The sequence below is a fragment of the Cnephaeus nilssonii genome (genome assembly GCF_951640355.1).
Source record: "Cnephaeus nilssonii genome assembly, chromosome: 12".
In the NCBI taxonomy this organism is placed as follows: Eukaryota; Metazoa; Chordata; class Mammalia; order Chiroptera; family Vespertilionidae; genus Cnephaeus; species Cnephaeus nilssonii.
The window spans coordinates 39,501,183-39,527,519 of NC_137083.1; the positions used below are offsets into that span (position 1 = coordinate 39,501,183).

At 41.7% G+C, this 26,337-nt stretch overlaps 1 protein-coding gene across 1 annotated transcript in view; it reads right to left on the reverse strand.

The window, feature by feature from the left end:
• The window catches only part of ORC5 (origin recognition complex subunit 5), a 245,706-nt gene that overhangs the window by 140,615 nt on the left and 78,754 nt on the right, over window positions 1-26,337 (reverse strand). The window contains exon 14 of the transcript XR_013814283.1: window positions 9,441-9,573. The gene's annotated coding sequence lies outside the window, so the exon portion shown is untranslated. The remainder of the gene's footprint in view (window positions 1-9,440; window positions 9,574-26,337) is intronic.

Genomic DNA, 26,337 nt, shown 5'->3' on the forward strand with positions numbered 1-26,337 from the left:
AGGCAAATCCATAGACATACGAAGTGGACAAGGAGAGAGGGGAATGAGGAGTGACTGCTAATGGGTAAGGGTTTCTTTGGGAAAGTGAGAAAATGTTATGGAATTAGATAGCAGTGATGGTTGCACGACCTTGTAAATATACTAAAACCACTAAATTGTACACCGTAAAAGGGTGAGTTTATGATATGTGAATTACAACTACAACAACATTTTAAAAAATCTTTCCTGGTATAATGCATATATATCAACTTCTCACTCACCCTAACCCTGGTGTTTTTCAACATGCCTCACTCTATACCTCCCACCCTCTCTCACCATCATCATGGGATATATAATAGGATAATCATGTTTTATAAAATCCTACTTCCTGGTCCCCATCAATTGGTCCCTGTAAATCTCTAATAATCAGAATCCTTCTCCAGGATTCCAAACTTGAGAATGACAAATAAGTAGTAAATTCTTTATCAGTGTGAGAAGTGATTAGACTTAAACCTAAGTTGAAATCATAAGTTGTTACATACCATGATAAGAAAGCTAGTCCACAGTGAAAGGCAAATTTAGCTGATCTCAGAAGGAAGCAGGAATGAAAAACAAAAAAACATGTTCTGGGGACATCTAAGTCCTGATTCCAGAACTCCTGGACACCTGATACATCTGAGACCTTCCCACAGTTTTGGGTATCCAACTTCCTTGGGTTCCATGAATCAGTAAGTTGTCTCTCTGCTTTCGTTAGTTCTATCACTGGCTGCCACATCAATATATCTTAACACTGCAAAACTTATTGTGACTAACAAATTAATGTAGTTAGGAAAAAGAAAATAGTACTGAGAGCTAACATTTATGGAGGCCTTACTCTGTGTCGGGCACCATTTTAAGGGCTTCAAGTGTCTTAACAAATTAGTCCTCACAAGATTCTTAGGAGTTAGGTGCTACTGTTATTCCAACTTACAGATAAGGAAACCAAGGCACAGAGGGCTAAAAAATTTAATCAAGGTCACACAGATAGTAATTAGCAATGTCATATTCTTAATCATTGCACTGTGTTGCCTTATATAGAGTAAAACAATATATGTACGAAAAGCCTTCTTGTTATTTGGAAGAAATCAATATAGGGAGTTTCCATGTTATTGTGATTAAATAACTATTCTAAGATGTGGGTTTCTTTTAGAAAGCAGTATCTCATAGAGAAACTTTCAAGGACTATTCATACATTTGGTACTTCTAACCTATGATCTTAGTTCTCTGCTTTTAAAAACTTCTATTACCTGAATCCAAACTAACTTTTATAGTGGCCCTGGTTATTATGGACTAGAGGCCCGGTGCACGAAATTTGTGTGGCGGGAGGGGGGGTGGTGTCCCTCAGCCCAGCCTTCACCCTCTCCAATCTGGGATTCCTCTCACAATCCAGGACTGCTGGCTCCCAACTTCTCGCCTGCCATCCTGATCACCCCCTAACCACTCCCCTGCCAGCCAGATTGATGCCTAACTGCTACCTTGCCAGCCTGATTGCCCCTAACTTCCCTCCCCTGCAGGCCTGGTCACCCCTAACTGCCCTCCCCTGCAGGCCTGGTCACCCCTAACTGCCCTCCCCTGCAGGCCTGGTCATCCCTAACTGCCCTCCCCTGCCAGCCTGGTCACCTCTAACTGCCCTCCCCTGCAGGCGTGGTACTCCCCAACTGTCCTCCCCTGCAGGCCTGATCGCCCCCAACTGCCCTCACCTGCAGGCCTGATCACCCTCAACTGCCCTCCCTTGCAGGCCTGGTCCCTCCCAACTACCCTCCCCTGCTGGCCATCTTGTGGTGGCCATCTTGTGTCCATATGGGGGCAGCCATCTGTGTGTTGGAGTGATGGTCAATTTGCATATCACTCTTTATTATATAGGATAGAGGCCTGGTGCATGGGTGCTGGCCAGCTGGTTTGCCCTGAAGGGTGTCCCGGATCAGGGTGGGTTCCCTTGGGGCGTGGGGCGGCCTGGGCGAGGGGCCTGTGGTGGTTCGTAGGCCGACCATGCCATCTGGAGACCCAAGCAGAGGCCCTGGTATCTGGGATTTATTTATCTTCTATAATTGAAACTTTGTAGCCTTGAGCAGAGCCCAGAGCTGAGGGAGCTTGGATTCCTCTATTGCCAGGGAAACCCAAGCCTCCTGCTCACTCCGTGGCCACAGCCATCTTGGTTGGGTTAATTTGCATACTCGCTCCTAATTGGCTGATGGGCGTGGCTTGTGGGTATAGCAGAGGTACGGTCAATTTGCATAATACTCTTTTATCAGATAGGATGGTTGACAATGGTATTTTGGCTTATACAGTCACAGAGCTGCCTCAGTGTCCTCTCTGTTAAGCTCCCAAAGAAAGAAATATTCATATTCTGATGTTTTTATTATCAGGAGAGTCAGTAAGTGATCTACGTAGAATTTACACTAGAGCCTTACAGTTTGATAGAATATGATCACATCATCTGAAAGGCATTAGTGTCTGCTGTTGCAGCTGTCAATCAAAAAATGACATGTGTGCTGCCTGGTTCTCCTAGCAAGGGCATCTCTACATTCATATTAAACTTATAAGCTGCTTTCTCAAGATGATTAGAAGATCCGATTTTGGTGAATCTCAAAGCTTACCCAATTTATCCCTAGACGAAGTTGGAAAGTTGTACATTAAATTTTACCTCTCCTTCCCCTCAGCCTTTCTTGCTGAAGGACGTGCCTACGATTTGTTAAAGGAAGCACTCAAGGGACAGAGGCTTTTTCCTCCAGGCTCTTCAGTCCCCTGTGTCTGTTTCCTACAGAGTGCTAATTATTGATGGAAACTTGTTAGATGGAGTTTGTGCACCAGGCATCTTTGTACAAGAAACAGGAAATGAAATTACCACTTCATTTCACATAAATATCAAGTTGTCACCAAGAAGGCAACATCCAGAGCCAATTTCAGATATGAACTGGGGACCCCTGGGAGCACGATGCGTCTAGATTCAAGTTAAAAAGGGTGCTGAGATGGGTGAGGAAACAAAGCTGGCCAGAAAATGTTTTTCCTCTTGCAGGAGGAAATATCTGAAATTCCATGGTTTGAGTCTCAATCCTCAGTTTAAGACTTTGCTAGGTTATTGAATTGCAATTAATCTAAGGAAAAGGGACATTTTAAATCTTATCAATTTTTGTCTTATTGTGATCAATTTTTAGATCCTACCTTGTGAGTATGTTTTAGGGATAAAAAGAAAGAAGAATAACACCACACCCCAAGAAGGAGAGATATGGGGCAGGAGCTTATAACAAAACCAATTTTGTCCAAGTCCTGTCTCATAGTACCATCTCTGACTGGTCAGTGTCTCACTGGTTCACTTAGTCACTGAACCAAAGAGGAATCCAAGGGCCTGGGCATTCCCCAGGAGGAATTGGAAAGAATTTTTTTATAACGAAGAAATCATAATAGACCTCAAGTCAAAAGGAAAGGGAAAGGGAGACCCTGATGACATTGTGTTGTGGTTGCTAATAATCAGGTAGGTCATAAGTCAACACATTTGATTAACCATAATAAAGTAATGGCTTTGGGCAAAATTCTACTTAAAGATAGTGAAGGAATAAAAATAAAATGAAACAGAAATGGAAAAACTAGATACCCTTATCCTTTGAAAACCCAGTAAGAAAAATCACCTAGACACACAAAATAAGTAACAGCAATTCAAAGCAGCATGTCCATTAGTACAAATTAGTAAAATGGAGAGTATGTAAGTGAAAGTTGAACATGAGCAGGATTGATCAGAGAACACATCCTGCTCTCTGAAACCAAGATAGAGACACAGGTAAACATGGTATTCATATACTCCCACAACCACATCAAAGTTACAACTAAAATACAGAACAACCATCATTCAGAACCACCTGAAATATGGCTGAATAGAAGTCCTACAACTAGAGAATTAAAGAAGAAAGCACATTGAGACTGGTAGCAGGGGTGGAGGTACAGAACAGGCTGGTTGGACACCCAAGTGTGGTGTGTTTGTTTTTAATTGGGAGAGATATCTTGGCTGAGGAGGCCTCCCATAAGGAACAAGGGATCCTAACCCTACCAGGCCCCCAGCCGAGGGTTCCAGGGCCAGGAAGAGAAGTCCCCATAACTTTGGGCTGTAAAACCAGTGGGAATTATGGCTGAGTGACTTGTAGGCTGCTGGAGACCCAGGCAGTTCCTCTTAAAGGGCCAGACACAGATTTACTCAGACTCACTCCCTCTGAGCTCCAGAGCTGGGTCAGCAGCTTGAAAGGATTAACAAATATACGGGGAGAAACGAAATTGTCTGGCATCAGGGCAAGAACGCAGGGGCAGCTTTCTTCCAGACAAAAGCAATGATTTCAAGGTTGGTCCATGCTGTAGAACAAGCATGTCAAACTCAAAGGCTAACACGGGCCAAATAAATGAGGCATTCGGCCCGCAGGCCTTGAGTTTGACATGCTTGCTGTAGAATGTATCTGCGCTCCATTTCTTTTCATAGTTGAATACTCCATTTAATGAATATACAATATTGTGTCTATCCACTCATCAGTTGATGGATATTTGGATTGATTCTACATTTTGGCTATTATAAATAATACTAGAGGCCCAGTGCACGAAATTCGTGCACGGAGGGGGGTTGTCCCTCAGCCCAGCTTGTACCCTCTCCAATCTGGGACCCCTCAAGGGATGTCCAACTGCCCGTTTAGGCCCGATCCCAGGGATCGGGCCTAAAGGGCAGTCGGACATCCCTCTCACAATCCAGGACTTCTGGCTCCCAACTGCTTGCCTGCCTTCCCCTAACCACTTCTGCCTGCCAGCCTGATCACCCCCTAACCACTCTGCTGCCAGCCTGTTTGCCCCCAACTTCCCTCCTCTGCCAGCCTGGTTACCCCTAACTGCCCTCTCCTGCAGGGTTGATCACCTCCAACTGCCCTCCCTTGCAGGCTGGGTGCCTCCCAACTGCCCTCTCCTGCTGGCCATCTTGTGGTGGCCATCTTGTGTCCACATGGGGGCAGGATCTTTGACCACATGGGGGCAGCTATATTGTGTGTTGCAGTGATGATCAATCTGCATATTACTCTTTTATTAGATAGGATAGAGGCCTGGTGCACGGGTGGGGGCCAGCTGGTTTGCTCTGAAGGGTGTCCCTGATCAGGGTGGGGTTCCCTTGGGGCATGGGGCGGCCTGAGCGAGGGGCCTGTGGTGGTTTGCAGGGGGGCCATACCCCCTGGCAACGCAAGCGGAGGCCCTGATATCTGGAATTTATTTTCCTTCTACCATTGAAACTTTGTAGCCTGGAGCAGAGCCAAGCCTGGGGCTCCCTCCGAGGCCCGCAGTCATTTGTGCTGGGGTTATAATTGAAACTTTGTTGCCTTAAGCGGGTGGGCCCAGCCAGGGTGTGCGGAAAGCTTTGCTTCCCCTGTTGACGGCGTCAACCTTGGCCTGCTCTCTCAAGCTCCATTCTGCCCCCATTTGTTTGAATTTGTTTACCTTTTATAATTGAAACTTTGTAGCTTGAGTGGAGGCTTAGGCCTACAACGGCTGGCAGAAAGCTTGGCTTCCTCTGTTACCTAGGAAACCTTGCTCTCTGTGGCTGTAGCCATCTTGGTTTGGGTTAATTTGCATACTTGCTCTGATTGGATGGTGGGCGTGGCTTGTGGGCGTGGCTTGTGGGTGTGTCGGAGGTGTGGTCAATTTGCACATTTGTCTATTATTAGATAGGATTGCTATAAACATTCATGCACAAATTTTTGTGTGAACATGTTTTCAACTCCCTTTATACCTAGGAGTGTAATTGCATGGATATATTATAACTCTATGTTTAATGTTTTGAAGAACTTCCAAACTGTTTTCCAAAGTAGAAGAACCTTTTTACATTCTCACCAACACAGTATAAAGGTTCCAGTTTTTCCATATCTTCAACAATACTTATGATTGTCCATGTTTTGATCTTAACCACCCCTAATGCCTATGAAGTGGTATCTTATTGTGGTTTTGATGTGCAGTTACCTAATGACAATAATACTGAGACTCTTTTTATTTACTCCTTTGGAGAACTGCCCATTCAAATCCTTTGCTCATTATAATAGTAGGTTATTTGTACTTTATTTTTGAGCTGTAAGTGTTCCTTATCTATTCTGGATATCAAACCCTTATCAGATATATGATATGTAAATATTTAATCCCATTCTGTGAGTTGTATTTTCATTTTCTTGAAGTAATAAAGTTTTCAATTTTGACAACGTTCAATCAATCTATTTTTTCTTTTATTATTTATTCTTTTGTACCATATCTAAGAAACAATTGCCTAATCCAAGGTCACAAATATTTACCTCTATTTTTTCTTCTAAGGATTTTATACTTTTTGCTCTTACATTTTAGTCTAATTTTGGATTAATTTTTGTATATGGCATAAAGAAGCGGTTCAACTTCACTTTTTTTTTCCCCCCATGGACATCCAGTTGTCCCAGTATCATTTGTTGAAAATACTATTCCCCCCCCCCCCCCCCCCCCGCATCTGAATTCTCTGGATACACTTGTCAAAAATCAGTTAACCATACATGTATGGGTTTGTTTCTGGACTGTCCATTTTATTCCATTAACCTATATGTCTAAACATATGCTAATTTTTTGTTAATCTTGATTATTGTAGCTTTACAATAAGTTTTGAAATTGGTAAGTATGTGTCCTCCAACTTTTCTTTTTCAATTGTTTTGGCTATTCTGGGTCCCCTTTATTTCATATCAATATTTACATCAGCTTGTCAATTTCTACAAAAAAAAGATAAGAGTTTTGACAGACATTGTATTTAATATTGTAAAAAATTTACAAAGAGTGACGTTTAGGTGGTAAGGTTTTCTAAGCAAAGAGGACAATCACTTTTAACTATTTTAATTGTTTGAAAGGACTAAACGTGGGGTCTTTATTCCTGTTTTTAAATAGCTTCATTCATTTTGAAGAAACATGACATTAAGTAGATGCAAAACTGAATTTCAAAGGGTATTCATGAATAAAGATTTGCGCTTCTAAGTAATCTTCAGCACTCTTACCAAGAACCAGTGCTCTTTAATCAGCAACTTTAAAAAAAGATAATTTTGCAAGGAATTTTTTTCCCTTTTGAAGAAATCTGATTGCTAATTATTAAAGAGAGTACTACAAACCTCCAATAACTAAGTGAGGAACAGACTGAAAGATGAATTTTCAGCAACTGAAAATTCAAAAAGCAATAACCACACTTCAATCTGTTGCTGTAAGCTCTTAAATAGTACTTTCTGGAAGTCTGATTGCCTAGGATTTCAGTTAGTGATACTGTCATAGAAAAAGATTTTAAATGCTTCCCACATGAGTTTGCATGCCAAACCCTTGCAGTTGATTTTCATCACTGCTTATTCTCTTCCTCAAGGCCCCTCATCACTCACCCACATCTCTTTACCAAGTGCTTCCTTTTTTGGGGAATTTCACATATGGATTTTAAAAGTATACTAAAATAAAGTTAAGATATAATATTACATAAATAATTGATTTTCTGACATCCAGGTCACTACTGGCAATTCTCTAACAACTCTCTTTGTTACATCCTGAAAAGTGACAGGGACCGGGCTGGGGAGAGAATGGATCAATTCAGGTGAGTGTGCACATGAATAACAAGATATGATGCTATTCACCCTCGATTAACTCTTGGTGCAAAATTTCTAGTAAAAGAATTCTGGTACTTCTAAAGTAAATTCATCTTCAATAGGACTTAAGACTGATTGGACAAATTAATTTTTTCTCTTTTGCAAATACTATATAATAGAATAAAAATTATATATATATTTTAGAGGCCTGGTGCACAAAATTCATGCACTGGCGGGGGGGGGGGGGTTGTCCCTCAGCCCAGCCTGCACCCTCTCCAATCTGGGACCCTTCGAGGGATGTCTGACTGCCACTTTAGGCCCAATCCCCCAAGGCAGTCGAACATCCCTCTCACAATCCGGGACTGTTGGCTCCTAACCGCTTGCCTGCCTGCCTGCCTGATTGCCCCTAACCGCTTCTGCCTACCAGCCTGATCACCCCCTAACCACTCCCTGCCAGCCTGATCAACACCTAACTGCTCCCCTGCCAGCCCAATCGCCCCCAACTGCCCTCCCCTGCCAGCCCGGTCACTCCCAACTGACCTCCTCTGCCAGCCTGGTCACCCCCAACTGCCCTCCCCTGTAGGCCTGGTCCTCCCCAACTGCCCTCCTCTGCTGGCCTGGTCGCCCCTAACTGTCCTTCCTGCTGGCCTGATTGCCTACAACTGCCCTCCCCTGCCAACCATCTTGTGACCACATGGAGACGGCCATCTTGTGGGAGGGCATGATGGTCAATTTGCATATTGCCTCTTATTATATAGGATATAATTGCCTCTTTATTATATAGGATATAATTATATTATATATATATATATATATATATATATATATATATATATATATATATAAAATAAATGTGAATTTTGCCAGCTGCAAAATTCTTATAAAATAGCTAATTCATGGAATATATGAGGCAAATTTTTTTTTAATCCTCACCCTAGGATATGTTTTTTTTTATTGATTTTTAGAGAGAGAGCAATGGAGAGAGAGGGAGAGAGAAACATTGATATGAGAGAGAAACATCCATTGGTTGCCTCCCGTACTCGCCCCTACTGGGGATTGAACCCGAAAACTAAGTATGTGCCCTGACTAGGAATAGAACCCTAACCTTTTGGTGTACTGGAAGACGTTTCAACCAATTGAATCACCCAGCCAGGGCACATGAGGCAAATTTTAATCTCAAAGTTGCAATTTTCAATCACTCAGTTTGTTTCTAAATCACCAACTTTCCTCCAAAGTCAGAGATTCTATGTTCAGATAAGGAAATTCATTTTAATACAACTATATAGAAAATATAAACAGTGAAGTAAATCTAGAAAGAAAACTCAAGCAGCATATTTCAAAAGGAATACACGTGATATTTTTCTTATCTAGTATTTTGAATTCAATGATCTACTAGCTTCCCATGAATTTTCCTAAATTACCAAAAGAAGAACATATGTAGATTTAACATGACTGGGCTTCAAAGGGTGACATGTGTTAAGTTCAATACCCACTTTCACACAGACATATTCACCCTCAACCATTTTACTGAAAGGTTTAAATTGCCAGTTAGGTGCATTTCTGAGAACGTCCTTATTTAGTCTGGTTTGAAACAACTCAAGCCTTGGCTCTCCCTACTATAAAATCTTGTGGAAAATTATTATAATAAAGAACACTTTTCCAGAGAATTGGGATTTTAATGCTTTCATTTTTTAACTTGCTATTATTCAAGAATGTACTTCTTTTTTGACCCTGACTCACGTAAAAAATATACATTGCAACTCAATCCACCCAACTGATTTCACAACTTAGTGATGGTTCCCAACCTGCGGTTTGATAAACACTGTTCAAAGACAGTCTTACCACATGGGAGTAATCCAAGAATTGGACCTGATAACCCCGGCTTTGACTCAGCTGCTTCCCTACTTCAAGCAACTAAGGCGGCTTATATTCTTTCCTGTTTTCTTTCTTCTGTGATAGTCTCAGATGCCATGTACTGTAGGTAAATACAAACATGCAAAGAGATAAGACCAAACAATCTTGTAGCATCAGTCATAGGCTTTTTAAAAAATCCTCATCTTGAACAAAGCAGTCTATAAAATTGGTGATTATGTAATCAGCAATCAAGAGAGGGGCACATATTGAAGGAGAAATAGTCGCACAAAAGCAAAACATACACAGTGTTAACGCTCTGCAATTTGCCTTTCTCTAGACTCATTTTTTATCCTCTGTCCTCCCTAATGTCAATTTTTTTGCTCAGTAAGTAGAATACGGTTGCCTTCTTTGCCCTAATGTCTACTTTCTTTCCCAGAAAGTTGCTTTTCTGTTAGACTTATGGCAGCCTTCCATGCAGTCTCTCCCCATCCTTCTCTTGCACTCTCTGAATAATGGAAGCTCTTTTATTTCATCCAGGGCACTAGCTCTCACTTGACTCCTCAACCACTAATAAATCACTCATTGCTCAAGGATTCCCAGTAAACTCTGGCTCCCCTGTTTCCCCTGCCAGAACATCTTTGTAAGCTTTCATCAAACAAAGGCACACGATTACATAGCCAACCTAGATTAAAAAAACCACAAAAGAGAGGTTTGAAAAATTATTTCATTACAGACAACATCGTTGTCTATTGGGTAGATATTAGTCATTGTATCTACCCAGCATAAGATAAACATTTTATTTGATTACCCAGGGATTAGGTGAAATTAACTGAGCCATAGGGAATTCCCTGCTCCAGCTCTGGCCAGAGGAAAATTCCTTTTCGTAGTTCAGCCTTTCTGTTTCACTGCACATATCACCTTATTAGTGAGGCAGCCTCACTTTTAATCTTCCATCTCATCAGTTGTGGGTTTTGTTAATTACTTTAACTTTTCCTACAATGAATCGTTCTTTGCTTGTTACTTAGATAGTGAAACTAAACATGAATTAAACTTGAAACCTACAGTGGAGTAGCTCTGTTAAAAAACGTTTTTAGCATCTGCCGTATCATCTTTTTGGAAGTCTTATTTTGTTATTCCATCTAAAAAAGATGATCTAGGTAATATTTAATACCATGTGGCAAAGCTCAATAAAAAAAAATAACTTACTTGAATCTTTTTACTTTATTACTTTTGCTCTGATTTTAACTAATAGATATCCATTTATAATATTTCTAGTATTATATAAAGTCATAAAAATAAAAGTGAATGTCAACCATCATTCCACCACCTAGAAATAATCACTGACAACGTGGTTATTTAGTACATATCCATGGAGGCTTTTCTCATATACATGTCACGCAAACACACTAATACAATATTTTTAAAAAATCTCAAAAGCAGCTGCCTTTGGGTGGTTGGAATAGGGATAATTTTTGTCCTCCTTTACATCTTTCTCTCCTTTCCACACTTTTTATAATGTCCATGCATTGGTTGCAAGTTGCAAAAAAATAAAATAAAAAAATAAAAAGACTAACTGAGGGGCCATGGTGATGACAGAGGTCATGGGATCCGCAGAGGTACCCCCCGGGGTAGGCAGGGTGAGTGGGATGGGGAGGGAGTGCTGGTGGGACTGGGGAAAAGTCTGCAAAGGAAGGACGTTTCAACCAGTCATACCTAAGTCTCCATTCCCACTGCTGTTTTCTCAGAACTTGCCCACTTGGGCACCTTCGCTGTCACTTTCACATGTTTATATTTTCCAGGACTTTGCTAATCAGAGTTGATGAAAAGAAAATTACCTAGATCTTTTGTCAATGTCAAGAAGTGAGGAATAATTTATAAGTATTTCCTTAGCTTCTGCTGGTTGGATCATTATGAAAAATCCTGCTCCTAGATAGGATGTAGCTGGCAGGAGAGATGTGATTATTATCTGTGTCCTCCATCAGGCGCAGAGAGGAGGAAGTGCACACATCTCAGCAGGGCTAGCACTGACTCCCCATAGGCCACTATTTCAATTCAACTCCGCTAAATTACACTCCCTCGCCAATCCCAGGAAACTCCCCTCTTCCCCTAATGAAGCATTTATCACCCTCTCCACAGTGAATCTACAGCCTGTTCCCTCTCCTGCACCTTCATATCTCAGCCCATCCATCTCCTCCCTTTGTTTTACTTTAGGAGGGAGGCTTGTTATATATTGCTTGTATAATGCTTTAATCATGGATTATGAGTTGCTTTACAGCTCCCTGAATGCCTTGGCAAGGTCTCTATATAAGTAAAATTATTATTATTAAAGTCAATTAATCAGAGGCACAATTCACTTTTCAGTGTCTGACATCCTGAAAGCTTACTGATGTACAAAAGCCTTTTGGTTTCCTTCCAGTATAACAACATTTTGGGGAATTAAAAATATAGGATATGGCACTATAGAGGTCCTTAATTAAATTGTAATTTGTACATACATATGGATGCATTTCTTTTTGTTGACCTGTTAAGGATCAATGATTGATTAGCAGCGAAATAAGATATGGTACTGAGTAATTATGTTTAGGAAGTGCTGGTGAGACTTGTCATATAATTTGCAAGCTATTTTAATTTATACTCAGCCAAAGAAAGAAGGGGAGAAGCAGCTCCTTGTATAATTGGAATCTTGCATCCACCTAAATCTCTTTTGAGAGGTTTACTGACTGGAGTAGTTAATTATTTGATTTTTCTTTTTAGTAAACTTTTTATTGCAGCATACACAAATACATACAGAAAAGTGTGCAAATCATAAGTGTACAGCTCAATAATTTTCACAATGGAAACAGAAAACGTACCATTCAGATTAAGCAACAGAACATCACCACTCCTCAGAGGCCACTCACACCACCTCCCATTACTACCCTTACTCAAAAACCAAGAGATCGCCGTTTGATTCCCAGTCAGGGCACATGCCCGGGTTGCCAGCTCCATCCCCAGTGTGGGGTGTGCAGGAGGCAGCCGATCAATGATTCTTTCACATCATTGATGTTTCTATCTCTCGCTCCCTCTCCCTTCCTCTCTGAAATTAATAAAAACATATTAAAAAAAAAAAAGTCATCCTGACTCCCTACCCCAGATTAGGTTTGCCTATTTTGGAATTTTCTATACATGCAGTCACACAGGTTGTATTTTTGTTGTTATTTTTCCTCACTTGGGGATATTTTTCCCATTGATTTTTAGAGAGAGTGGAAGGGAGGGGGAGAGACAGAGAGAGAAACATCAATGTGAGAGAGACACATCAATTGGTTGCCCCCAACACGTGCCTGACCAGGGCCAGATATCAAGCCTAGAGCCAAGGTATGTGACTTGACCAGAATCGAACCCAGGACCCTTCAATTCCAAGGGCCAACACTCTATCCACAGGGCCAAACCAGCTAGGGCACACAGGCTGTATTCTTGTGTCTATTCAAAGATTTGGCTTCAATGGTACTTAGGTTTTTAATTTATTTATTAAATACCTGCCACGAGGCAGCAATTATATGAAGGGCTTATTAGAGACAGTACCCGCCCCTGATAGTCTTTCACTGGGGGTTGAGGGCACAGATGTGCCCATAGACGGGGGCAGGTGCTTGTTAGTGGTTCTGTGAAGGAAGACAGTGTGGGTCTCAAAGCAAATGGGGCTCTGTCCCACTCGGGCTCAGTAGGTAAAATAAAAAGACTTCTTAGGTGTCTTGATACCTATTGTACATTTTTAAATTCTCTAAGGACTTGAAAAAAAAAAGCAGGAAGGCATAATAGTGCTGTTTGGACATATTATTCTGGAGAGACTTTCTGGGTTGTTTCTGGGGCTCTTCCCTTTCAGCTCATTCCATTCTCCTCCTCCTGTCCTCCTCTACATCCCCTCCCTCTGAATTCTTCTCTCCCTCTCCCTTCTTGGTCTCCCTCCCATCAGAATCTGTAGGTTCTTGCCCCACATCTGCTCTAGATCCTTCTCTCCTGAGTGACCCTTTGCTTCCAGGGTGAGAAGAAACAAAAGCTTGAAGCTTCTGTGCTCTCGATGCCCACCTGCTCTGCCCACTCACCTTCCCCTGTGCCTTCCTTAGGGTTAGTGGACTCACAGCACTCCCGGGAGCCGAGCCAATGGCTGATGGCCAAGCAGGTGGAAGGAAAGATAAAAGGGAGGATAGATGTGGCTGGAAGATGAACAGAAGAGACTGGCAAATCCATTTCAATCAATTCTATTTCCTTTCCCACTTTAAGTCCTGTGGTCAATTGAATTGGGTTTAGCTGATTTAATATTTATTGTGCTCCTTGTTCCATCGCCAAGCACTATTCAGTTTCAGGTGTTGAGGTGCGGATAGAGTTTTGTTTTGCGTTCTATAAAGCCATCCTTCTCTCTGAAAATCCCAAGGATGGTTTGTGGTGATTGCTGGTCCACAGAGGGGAGGCTGCTCTTGTGTCTCCTGCCAGAGGGAAGCTCAATGCTCAGTGTCAATAAGAGACCATTTAAAATACCAGCAAGGGACCGGACCTCCTACTTCATCATTATGGAAGAATCCCCAGCCTGTGTTTTTTTTCATCTGATTCCGACAGGGTGGTTTTTGTATCTTCCCCACTGGCTGCCTAAATTGGAGACTTGGCTGAAAATGAACTGGCTTAAGTTCAATCCAGTCAAAATGAATGCCCAGGACTGGTCAGCTATAGAAGCTGGGAGAGACAGCCTCATACGGATTCCCTCCAGCTGCAGTTTCAGAGGACAGAAGGTAACTATCGTGCGGCAGAGCATGGAGATGGCAAACATCAAAGGGCTTTGGATCAAACCATCTGAGTTTAAATCCTGGCTGCATCAAGTAGCTGGGTGACCCTAGGCAAACTGCCTAACCTCGAAGGCTGCTCACCAGTCTTTCGCTTGGGATGGTAGAACAGGTCTCGCAGGTGCTTGGCTGGAATCGGTGCGATAATGTGCGTGAAAGGCTTGCTGCCTGGCCTGGCACAGCTTCCGCAGTGAGCTGTGTCTTTATCTTTTCTGGATGGGATTCTGTTTTTAAACCAGAGGATGCTCTGGGACTACATGCAGAAGCCTGCTGATGTCGGGCCCTATGAAAAAAGGCAGGTTTTGGAAGAGGCCAGATTTCAGGTCCCATTGGAGGTTGCAGCTCTCTGGTTTGCATGTCTGATGAACAGATCATATGGAAGGCCAGAGGTCCCATCACCTCAAGAGACAGCGTCTAAGGATCTTTCCGTCTTACTGAGCTGTCACCAGAACCCAGACCTTGAATGATAAAGAAGTGCCGCTAACGAAGCATCTCCTTATGCTTTTTTGAGCTGGAAATTTCAATAAAAATCAGAAATAATAACTTAGCCAATACAGCAGCTTAAATTGCTTATACTCCCACAGGGAAGTAAAACCCACTGAATAAGAATAAATATCACGTAGATACTGCCTGGCCGGCAAGGCTCAGTGGTTGAGTGTCAATCTATGAACCAGGAGGTCACAGTTTGATTCCTGGTCAGGGCACATTCCCAGGTTGTGGGCTCTGTCCCCAGTGTTGGGTGTGCAGGAGGCAGCTGATCAATGATTCTCTCTCTTCACTGATATTTCCATCTCTCCCTCTCTGAAATCAATAAAAATATATTTTTAAGTATCATACAGATACTGATGTAGATACTTAATAGATAGTACGTAATAATAGAGTGCTTGGGTTTTTTGATGATTATTGTCTCAAAGGATGTATGGGAGAATTACATGCATGTATCTTGTGCATAAATAAAATATCTTTTTTGTTATAAAACACTTATTTAGAGCCTGTACCTGGAATCATGTCTTATGTTGTTGGATATGGGAAAAGACAACCTCTTCCCAAAAGGGGCCACAATCCAGTGTTCGAATTCAGGGATATTTCTCTGAGGAAGTGCAGCTCTGAGGGTGCAATGGTAGGAAAAAAGATTTGAGACTAAAACAATTGATTTCTCTTTTTCTCTTATACACTACATCCCTTAGGTCAGGAAATTTTGTTACCTCTACCTCAAAAATATAACTAGAATCTACCACTTCTCACCACCTCTCCTCTACCATCCAAGACAAAACCATCATCATCATCTCTCATTTGCAATAAGCTCCCAACTGGTGTCTTATCACATGATTCTAAACATAGCAGACTGAGTGGCCCTCTGCCACTCCCATGCACAGGCTCTATGCTCTATGGTTTTCTACTTCACTCAGAGTAAAAGACAAGGTCTTCACAGTGGCCCTAATAGACCTGGGATCCCATTCCCTCTCTGACCTCGTCTCCTATCACCTTCCTTGGAGCTCTCTGCTCTACTACTCCTTTTCACTCCTTCATCCATCATCCCAGCTACCTTCCCCCAAAGTCTTTGCACAGGCTCATCCCTCAGTCTGGACCATTCTTCCCCATAAAGCCATGTGACTAACCCTTCATGGTCTTTAAACTTTTATTCAAATGTCACCTTCTCTATGAGGCTTACCCTTATCACAGTATTTTAATCATGACTCTCTCTCTTTCTCTCTCTCTCTATCTCTCTCTCTCACACACACACACACACACACCGTACCATCCTCACCAACAACAACTCTAGCACTCTGGTACACCTAACCTGCATTTCTATCATTTACTTACTGCTCTATATTTGTGTAATTTGCTCACTTATTATTGTTTATTCTTCATTTCCCTCCACCAGAATGTAAATTCCACTTTTGCTATTCACTAGTATATTTTAAGTACCTGGAACACTTAACAATACATATTTATTAAATGGATGAATTAATCACATAATCAGCGTAGGAAGATACTTTAGACATAATCTGGCCTCTCCCACCTGATACCTCAGACTTCTCAGGATGTATCTAATACACAAACTGAGGACAGTCTGTACTTCTATGCTCAAAATTCAGTGCTGCTAAGACTGCACTCCTGAGCAATGGATTTACTCACATAGTTCAAACTGATGTCAACCAGTGCTTCTAAAATTATCTGCAGTGCAGAACCTTTAAAAAAAATTCTAATCTGCAATGGACCATTACTTTTATACATTACAATAAAAATTAAACACTAGAAATGAAATTTTTTAATAGACATATAATATAGTAATAATAAATTGATAAAATATAATACAGTATTACAGGGATCAATGGGAGCACAATTACTCTGTCAAATTGCTATAAAAATTTCCAACACTTACACTTAATTTCTATCCTCATGTCCTGGTGTGGATGTGACAACAGTTGATGAGACACACTTTGAGGAACCAGTCTAGACCCTGCTTCAGAATTCACTCCTCTCTCCTGCCCCTCCCAAGCTTTCAGCATGCTCCCCCTCTCAAGCCCGCAGGCGCACTAGACTAGCCAGTGTGTTTTGCTACCTATGACCACAATGTCTTTCTGGAGAAGGCTTCTAGAGGCCTGCTATAAAATCCTTGAAAATTCTAGTTTAACGGAATCCAGTGAATTGACCTTGGAATGTGGGAAAAAGCCTTACCTTTCTAAAGTCGTTTACTCTTTTATTGGGGAGTGGCAAGGTCACTTTTAAAAGATTATCTTACATTTTATTATGCTGTTAATAAAAACATTTCTTAAAATGCAACATGCCTAATACAGTTTGTGTATATGGTACCTGGGATCATTTAAAAATAAATTTAAAATTTTATCTATATGTATAAATATAGTGAACAATATATTTCCCTTATTACACAGTAGTGAATAGTCTATTGCCTGGAAACAGTAATAATATGAATTATATCCATAAAAAAGATGTGACCATTTAAAAACTGCTGAATATGTTTTGGAAGAAGAAGTTGAAATATAATTTTGAAAATAAAAAAGGCAGTGAACTCATATTTCTCTAGACATTTAAAAAATATGATACATGCAACAGAGTTCATATTTCAGTGTACTGTGCTTTCTCCTCTTAATACCCTGATTGAGCTTTTGTAGTTACCAGGCATTTGTTTTCAGTGTATGTACGGGATTTCTCTATGGAGATACGTCCATAACATGAAGGCATCCAATATAGAAAATGACACGCAATGCCTTTATTCTTCCAGTTAAAATAATGCCGTGACAGCCGCTTGGCAGACTGCAGTGGAGAGGAGGCCTCTGCAGGGAGCTGCAGGTTATAACCAGTAAGGGAAGTGTCAAACTGTTCCTGGGATCCAACGTATCAAAACCTGCTCTTAACTGTGCAGCATCACTGGAAGTAAATTCCAAGGAGAACAAGCAACTTGAAAAATTGGGTTGTTTAGTTGAACAAAGAAGAAAGTTGATAATGGAGAAGTTGTAAGTTTTGATGCACTTCTAACTTCTAAGAAAATAGATTCCCACCTTTAAAAGGATCCTAATCCCTATCTAAATCTTTTTTTTATTTCGCTGATCTATCCACATTTGAAAAATTAAAACCTGGGAAAAGTTGGACTTGGAGCACTGCACCATCACTTCCTCAAGGGTTACCCACGTAATAAAGAATGGAGCCTCCCTGGAATTCCTGGTCTGGCTAGAGCTCTCTGTGAGCCCTTCTCACTCCAGGACACCCCAGCGCTTCCTACCCAATGTGGCCTAGCGTCGGGGGGTGGGCTGTTCCCCAGAAGACAGAATGGCTGAATGCAGATGTGCATCTCACCTAAAGCACAACTACCTGAGGGACTAAGTGTTCCAGGAAGTTTAAGTTTAGAAGACAAAACTGTAGCACAGAGAGGACTGAGAATGGGAGGAGAAATAATAGTGCCAATAAGAGAGTTAAAAATGTCAACAGAGGAGGCAGCTTAACACCAGAGAACAGCTCACTCGGGGCAGTGACACAAGCTGTTGAGAAACAGTACAGTGAGGTCAAAATCAGGGGACTAGGTCATCTCACTTCAGGAGCCTTGAGCCAAGTGCTGTGATCGCAGTTATGCGAGGCCCCTCTGCCAGCCAGGCGCTTCCCCCACTCTTCCTAAAGAAGGAAGTGTTCCACTGGTTCTTCTCCTTAACATCTGGCCAGTTCTTCAGTGCCCAGGCCACATGCCACTCTCTCCCCTACATGCTGTCCCCACATAATGAACGGGTCTGTTTTGTCCAGCTGGGTGAACTGCCTTCCCACTCCTCCACCCTTTGTGTGTGTGTCACAGCACTTACACCAACAGGTGAAAGAAGGCCTCCCCTGACCCCCAAGTGAATGTGACCTTTCTGTCTCCTGAGCCCCTCAGCACTTTCCTAGGTCGTGACATAACATGGTGTGTGCATCCTGGTTCCTTACTATATGAAACTCCGTAAAGGCAAGAATGAGGTCCCATTCATTTGTGTATGCCCTGCACAGTGCCTGGCTGAAGAAATGGGTGCTTGATAAATATCTGTATACTAGAGGCCCGGTGCACGAAATTCGTGCACGGAGGGGGTTGTCCCTCAGCCCAGCCTGTACCCTCTCCAATATGGGACCCCTTGAGGGATGTCCGACTGCCCGTTTAGGCCCGATCCCGGCGGGATCGGGCCTAAACGGGCAGTCGGACATCCCTCTCACAATCCAGGACTGCTGGCTCCCAACTGCTTGCCTGACTGCCTTCCTGATTGCCCCTAACCGCTTCTGCCTGCCAGCCTATCACCCCCTAACCACTTTGCTGCCAGCCTGTTTGCCCCCAACTTCCCTCCTCTGCCAGCCTGGTCACCCCTAACTGCCCTCTCCTGCAGGGTTGATCACCTCCAACTGCCCTCCCTTGCAGGCTTGGTCCCTCTCAACTGCCCTCCTTTGCAGGCTTGGTCCCTCTCAACTGCCCTCCCTTGCAGGCCGGGTGCCTCCCAACTGCCCTCTCCTGCTAGCCATCTTGTGGTGGCCATCTTGTGTCCACATGGGGGCAGGATCTTTGACCACATGGGGGCAGCTATATTGTGTGTTGCAGTGATGATCAATCTGCATAGTACTCTTTTATTAGATAGGATAGAGGCCTGGTACAGGGGTGGGGGCCAGCTGGTTTGCCCTGAAGGGCGTCCTGGATCAGGTGGGGTTCCCTTGGGGTGTGGGGTGGCCTGAGCGAGGGGCCTGTGGTGGTTTGCAGGCCGGCCACGCCCCCTGGCAACCCAAGCAGAGGCCCTGGTATCTGGGATTTGTTTTCCTTCTACAATTGAAACTTTGTAGCCTGGAGCAGAGCCAAGCCTGGGGCTCCCTCCGAGGCTGGTAGCCATTTGTGTTGGGGTTATAATTGAAACTTTGTAGCCTTAAGCGGGTGGGCCCGGCCAGGGTGTGCAGAAAGCTTTGCTTCCCCCGTTGCCGGCGGCAACCCTGGCCTGCTCTCTCAAGCTCCATTCTGCCGCCATTTGTTTGAATTTGTTTACCTTCTATAATTGAAACTTTGTAGCTTGAGTGTAGGCTTAGGCCTGGCAATGGCAGGCGGAAAGCTTGGCTTCCTCTGTTACCTAGGAAACCTTGCTCTCTGTGGCTATAGCCATCTTGGTTTGGGTTAATTTGCATACTCGCTCTGATTGGATGGTGGGCGTGGCTGTGGCAGGGTATGGTCAATTTGCATATTTGTCTATTATTAGATAGGATGGTAATATAGCTACTTTTCTCCTTAACAGAGAAGAGTTCTCATAATAGAGAGGTAGGAGAGAGACATATGAGTGGAGTTCCATGCTTTTTCACAGTAGCTGTTTCTCCTCTCCCAGGTCTGAACAATGTAGGTGGATTTCTTCAATCTCTTGCCTGGCCTCAATTTTTCTTGTGAACACCTGGATAAGAACACGTGAATGCATGGACATTCACCTTGTGTCTGGATCTCCCAGGAATTCTATACTCTCATAACAGCCCAAGCTCAATCTTCAGCAATTTGTTAAAACTGTTAGCTGTATTATTTTTTTTTTCTTTTAAATATATTTTTATTGATTTTTCACAGAGAGGAAGAGAGAGGGATAGAGAGCTAGAAACATCGATGATAGAGAAACATCGATCAGCTGCCTCCTGCACAACCCCCACTGGGGCTGTGCCCGCAACCAAGGTACATGCCCTTGACCGGAATCGAACCTGGGACCCTTCAGTCCGCAGGCCAACGCTCTATCCACTGAGCCAAACCGGTTTCGGCTAGCTGTATTATTTTTACCAGCTTATTTGACACCCAGCCTCTGATGCAGGTTAAGCAACTGCTCATGTTCTGGTCTTTCCAAGATCTCAAGCGACTTGGTTGCTCTGCCTCTTGAGCTTTCTGATGGGCTAAAGAGATAGGTCATTTTTTTTGTAGACTAATCTCTTTCTTGTTGTAAGGTTGAAATGCTCTTTCTTCATACACAGCTTTGATGTAGCAAATGCACTTTTTCAATACCCATCAGGAAGGAGAAACACATGCATTTCTGATTTATATATAATGGACAATTAATAAGAATTCCAGGGTTATGCTAATTCTCCTGTTCTGTTGCAATATATCCAAAGGGACCTGAACCATCTGGATATTACATAAAACATATTGGTCCACTGTTTGATAACATGGTTATTAATTGGGCCTATTAAGCAAGAACTTGCAAGGAATCTGGATGCCTGGGTATGACAATACATGTCTCCAGGTGCTGGATAGGAAATAAGCCTCATGACAATTCAGAAGCCTTCCACATTGGTGTAGTTTCAGGGATTGGTGGTCTGGGACATGATGTGACATCCCTTCCAAAGGTAAATTATTGCAAGTGTATCTCCTATTGCTACGTATAGGCTTCTTCAGATTCTGGAGGCAACATATACTCTTCCTACTCATTTATAAGTGATATGAAGGGCTGCTATTTCTGAGTGGGGAGCAGAGCAGGAAAGAAATCTGTAGTGGATCTAGGCTGTGGTACAAGCAGCACTATTTCGTGGGCTGTACAACCCAGTAGATCCCATAGTAATAAGAGACCTACGAGAGAGAAGGATGCTGTCTGGCAAGTTCCAATAGCAGCCGTGTAGCCAAGTCTCCCTTTGCTGAAACAAATAGCTCTTGGCATGCTACACTGTCTTGGTAGAAGCTAAGCATCTAACCATGGGACACCAAGTGTCACATGGCCAAAATTATCCATTGTGATGAACTGGGTACTCTCAGACCCACCAATTCACAAACACCTATCCATTTTTAAATGGAAGTGATACATCAGAAATCAATCTCAAATAGGACCAGAACATAAGAAAGCACAGGAGCAGTGGCCCAGATCCACTGTTGCACCAATGTCTCTCCCTCAGGTCGTACCTGTGACTTCAGGGTGGGTTTCCCCAGGATCAACTGATGCAATACAAAAACGCTGGTTTCGTTTCATGGATGGGTAAGCTCTGTATGTTGCTGCAAGTTGAAAATAAACTGTTGTTGCACTAGAGCCCTACTCAGTGGAAGTAAAAGACGGTGGTGAATGAAATCCTCCCAGTGGACAGTTTTGAGTGGTCATCACTTTATGTGGAGAGAGAAGTAGACTCAGGTGTAAGGTTACACTCAGACTTAGCGGCAGTGGTGAATGGCTTGGCTAGTTGGTCAGAAGCCTACAAGGTACAAGATTAGAAACTCAAGGACAAGGATGTCTGCAGAAGAGGCATGTGGACAGCCCTATGAGAATGGGCACAGCCTGTGAGGATCTTCTGCACCCACTGCAGAGGATGCATTAATTCACCAAGTGAAAAGAAAGACTGGGTCAGACGATGTCAGCTAGCTTCTGTCCTCAGCTTTCCAGTGCCTGCACAATATGCTCAAGAATAACAGAGAGTCCAGCTATGCATGGGCCTAATAATACGGGTGGAGGGAGAGGAAAAGAATCCTAGGAGACCAAGTTCAAACTAGAGGAGGCTGAGTTAATATTGAATTGGCCTGTTAGTTTCTACCATCAACAGAAGTGGGGGCTCAAAAGTTAATTTAGTTATAAACAATAAAGCATGTAAATTTTTGCTTGGATGGCTTACTTCTAACCAATTTCTTACATCAGCTAACTTTGTGGTTTCCACTTGGTATTTTACAAATTTAAAAGAAATTTACTCTAGTGTCAACACATTTGTAGGAAACAGCCTCTTTTGATGATCTCTCAGAAAGCATGGCTATTGCATGTAACAGACTGTTACACAAAATTTAAGGGTTCTAACAAATGGTCACATCTTGAATTGTAAAGCAATGTTAAAATTTCTGCTTGGCTATACCACCTACCCACACAGTAGCCCAGCTTACAGGCCATTTGGTGCTCTTGCCCTGATCCTCAGAATAAATAAAAAAATTCTTATTTTGTTATACAGAAGAGTTTAGTGATCTTTCTGCTGCCTTAATTCTTCCAAGGAACTCTGAGGATCTCATCTTCCTCCTCAACTTGTGCTCCTAACTACCCATCAAACTTTTTTCTTCCCTAAAAGGCATTCTGCAGGAACTATGTAGTAGACAATTGTACAAGTGGTACAAGTGGTAGTTATAATTATCACTATCATATAGTGTTTTATAATAATGTTTTTTCTTTATTAAGGTATTACATATGTGTCCTTATTGCCCGATTGCCCCCCACCCTCCGACTCATGCCCTCACCTCCCTGGTGTCTGTGTCCATTGGTTAGGCTTCTATGCATGCATACAAGTCCTTTGTTGATCTCTCCCCCTTACCCCCACCCTCCCCTACATTCCCTGTGAGGTTTGATGGTCTGATCAATGCTTCTCTATCTCTGGGTCGGTTTTTGTTCATCAGTTTATGTTGTTCATTATATTCCATAAATGAGTGAGATCATGTGATATTTATCTTTCTCTGAATGGCTTATTTCGCTTAGCATAATGCTCTCCAGTTCCATCCATGCTGTTGCAAATGGTAAGAATTCTTTTTTTTTTTTTTACCACAGCATAGTATTCCATTGTGTAGATATACCACAGTTTTTTAATCCACTCATCTGCTGATGGGCACCCGGCTGTTTCCAAATCTTAGCTATTGTAAATTGTGCTGCTATGAACATAGCGGTGCATATATCCTTTCTGATTGGTGTTTCTAGTTTCTTGGGATATATTCCTAGAAGTGGGTTTACTGGGTCAAATGGGAGTTTCATTTTTAGTTTTTTGAGGAAACTCCATACTGTTCTCCACAGTGGCTGCACCAGTCTGCATTCCCACCAGCAGCGCACAAGGGTTCCTTTTTCTCCACATCCTCACCAGCACATGTCGTTTGTTGATTTGTTGATGATAGCCATTCTGATAGGTGTGAGATGGTACTGCATTTTCGTTTTGATTTGGATCTCTCGGATGATGACTTTGAGCATATTTTCATGTCTCTTGGCCTTCCTTATGTTTCTTTCGAAAAGTATCTATTTAGGTCAGTTGCCCATTTTTTGATTGAGTTCTTCATCTTCCTTTTGTTAAGTTGTATGAGTTCCCTGTAAATGGTGGAGATTAAACCCTTATCAGTGATAACATTGGCAAATATGTTCTCCCATACAGTGGGCATTCTTGTTTTGTTGATGGTTTCTTTTGCTGTACAAAAGCTTTTTATTTTGATGCAGTCCCATTTGTTTTTCTATTTAGTTTCCATTGTTCTAGGAGCTGTATCGGTGAAGAAATTGCTTCGGCATATGTCTGAGATTTTGCTGCCTCTGGATTCCTTCAGTATTTTTATGGTTTCCCGTCTTATGTTTAAGTCCTGTATCCATTTTTAGTTTATTTTTGTGTATGGTGTAAGGTGGTGGTCTAGTTTCAATTTTTTTGCATGTATCTGTTTAATTTTTCCAGCACCACTAGTTGAAGAGACTGTCTTGACTCCATTGTATGTTCTTGCCTCCTTTGTCAAATATTAATTGAGCATAATGGTTTGGGTCGATTTCTGGGTTCTCTATTCTATTCCATATGTCTGTTCTTGTGCCAGTACCAGAAATTTTTGAGAACAGTGGCTTTGTAATACAGTTTGATATCTGGTATTGAGATCCCACCTACTCTGTTCTTCTTTCTCAGGATTGCTGCAGCTATTTGGGGTCGTTTTTTATTCCAGATGAATTTTTGGAGAATTCTTTCTAGGTCTGTGAAATATGCCGTTGGTATTTTAATGAGGAGTACATTGAATCTATAGATTGCTTTGGGTAGTATGGACATTTTAATGATGTTGATTCTACCAATCCATGAACATGGTATGTTCTTCCATCTGTTTATGTCTTCCTCTATCTCTTTTTTTAGTGTCCTGTAGTTTTCCCAGTACAGGTCTTTTACTTCCTTAGTTAAGTTTATTCCTGGGTATCTTAATTTTTTTGTACAATGGTAAATGGGATTGTTGGTTTTTTTTTTTCAGTCTCTCTTTCTGTAAGTTTACTATTGGTGTATAGAAATGCCATATATTTTTTTGGCGTTAATTTTGTATCCTGCTACATTGCTGAATTCATTTATTAAGTCTACTAATTTTTTTGATGGAGTCTTTAGGGTTTCTATGTACAGTGTCATGTCATTTGCGAATAAGGACAGTTTTACTTCTTCTTTTCCAATTTGGATGCCTTTTATTTCTTCTTCTTATTTGATCGCAATGGCTAGTACTTTCAGTACTATGTCAAACAGCAGTGGTGAGAGTGGGCATCCCTGTCTTGTTCCTGTTCTTAGGGGAAATGGTTTTAGTTTTTGCCCATTAAGTATGATGTTGGCTGTGGGTTTGTCATATATGGCTTTTATTATGTTGAGGTATGATCCTTCTATTCTCAACTTGCTGAGAGTTTTTATCAAGGTTGTTAGATTTTGTCAAATGCTTTTTCTGCATCAATTGATATGACTATGTGATTTTTATCTTTCAATTTGTTTATGTGATGTATCATATTTATTGATTTGTTGATACTGTACCATCCTTGCATCCCCGGGATAAATCTTACTTGGTCATGGTGTATGATCTTTCTGATGTACTGCTGGATCCGATTTGCTAGAATTTCATCGAGGGATATTGGCCTGTAATTCTCTTTCATTGTGTTGTCTTTATCTGGTTTTGGTATTAGGGTGATGCTGGCTTCATAGAAGAAGCTTGGAAGTGTTCCTTCCTCTTGAATTTTTTGGAATAGTCTGAGGATAGGTTTTAGTTCTTCCTTGAATGTTTGGTAAAACTCTACTGTGAAGCCGTCTGGCCCTGGGCTTTTGTTTGCTGGAAGCTTTTTGATGACTGCTTCAATTTCTTCCATAGTTATTGGCCTATTGAGTTGTTTAGATTCTTCCTGATTGAGTTTTAGAAGGTTATATTTTTCTAGGAATATGTCCATTTCCTCCAGGTTGTCCAGTTTGTTGAAATAGAGTTGTTCATAGTATTTTTTAACAATCCTTTGTATTTCTGTGAGGTATGTTGTTATCTTGCCTCTTTCATTTCTGATTTTGTTTGAGTCCTCTCTTTGGTTCTTGGTGAGCCTGACTAGAGGTTCATCAATCTTGTTTATCCTTTCAAAGAACCAGCTCTTGGTTTCATTGATCTTTTGTATAGTTTTTTTGGTCTCTATGTCATTTATTTCTGCTCTGATCTTTGTTATTTCCTTCCTTCTGTTTACACTGGGCTTTTCTTGTTGCTCTCTTTCTAGTTCTTTAAGTTGTAGAGTTAGATGATTTACTACCATTTTTTCTTGTTTTTTTTTTTGAGGTAGGCCTGTAGAGCTATAAACTTCCCTCTCAGGACTGCTTTCATTGTGTCCCACAGATTTTGGATTGCTGTGTTTTCATTGTCATTCGTTTCCAGGATGTTTTTAATTTCTTCTTTGATCTGTTTGGTAACTCAATCATTGTTTAATAGCATGCTATGCAGCTTCCAAGTGTGTAAATTTTTTTTATTGTTTTTATTGTAGTTTATTTCTAATATTATGCCATTGTGGTCTAAAAAGATGCTTGATATGATTTCAATCTTCTTAAATTTGGATATTTTGCTTGTGACCCAATATGTGGTCTATCTTTGAAAATATTCCAATGTGCACTTGAGAATAACGTATAATCTGTAGCTTTGG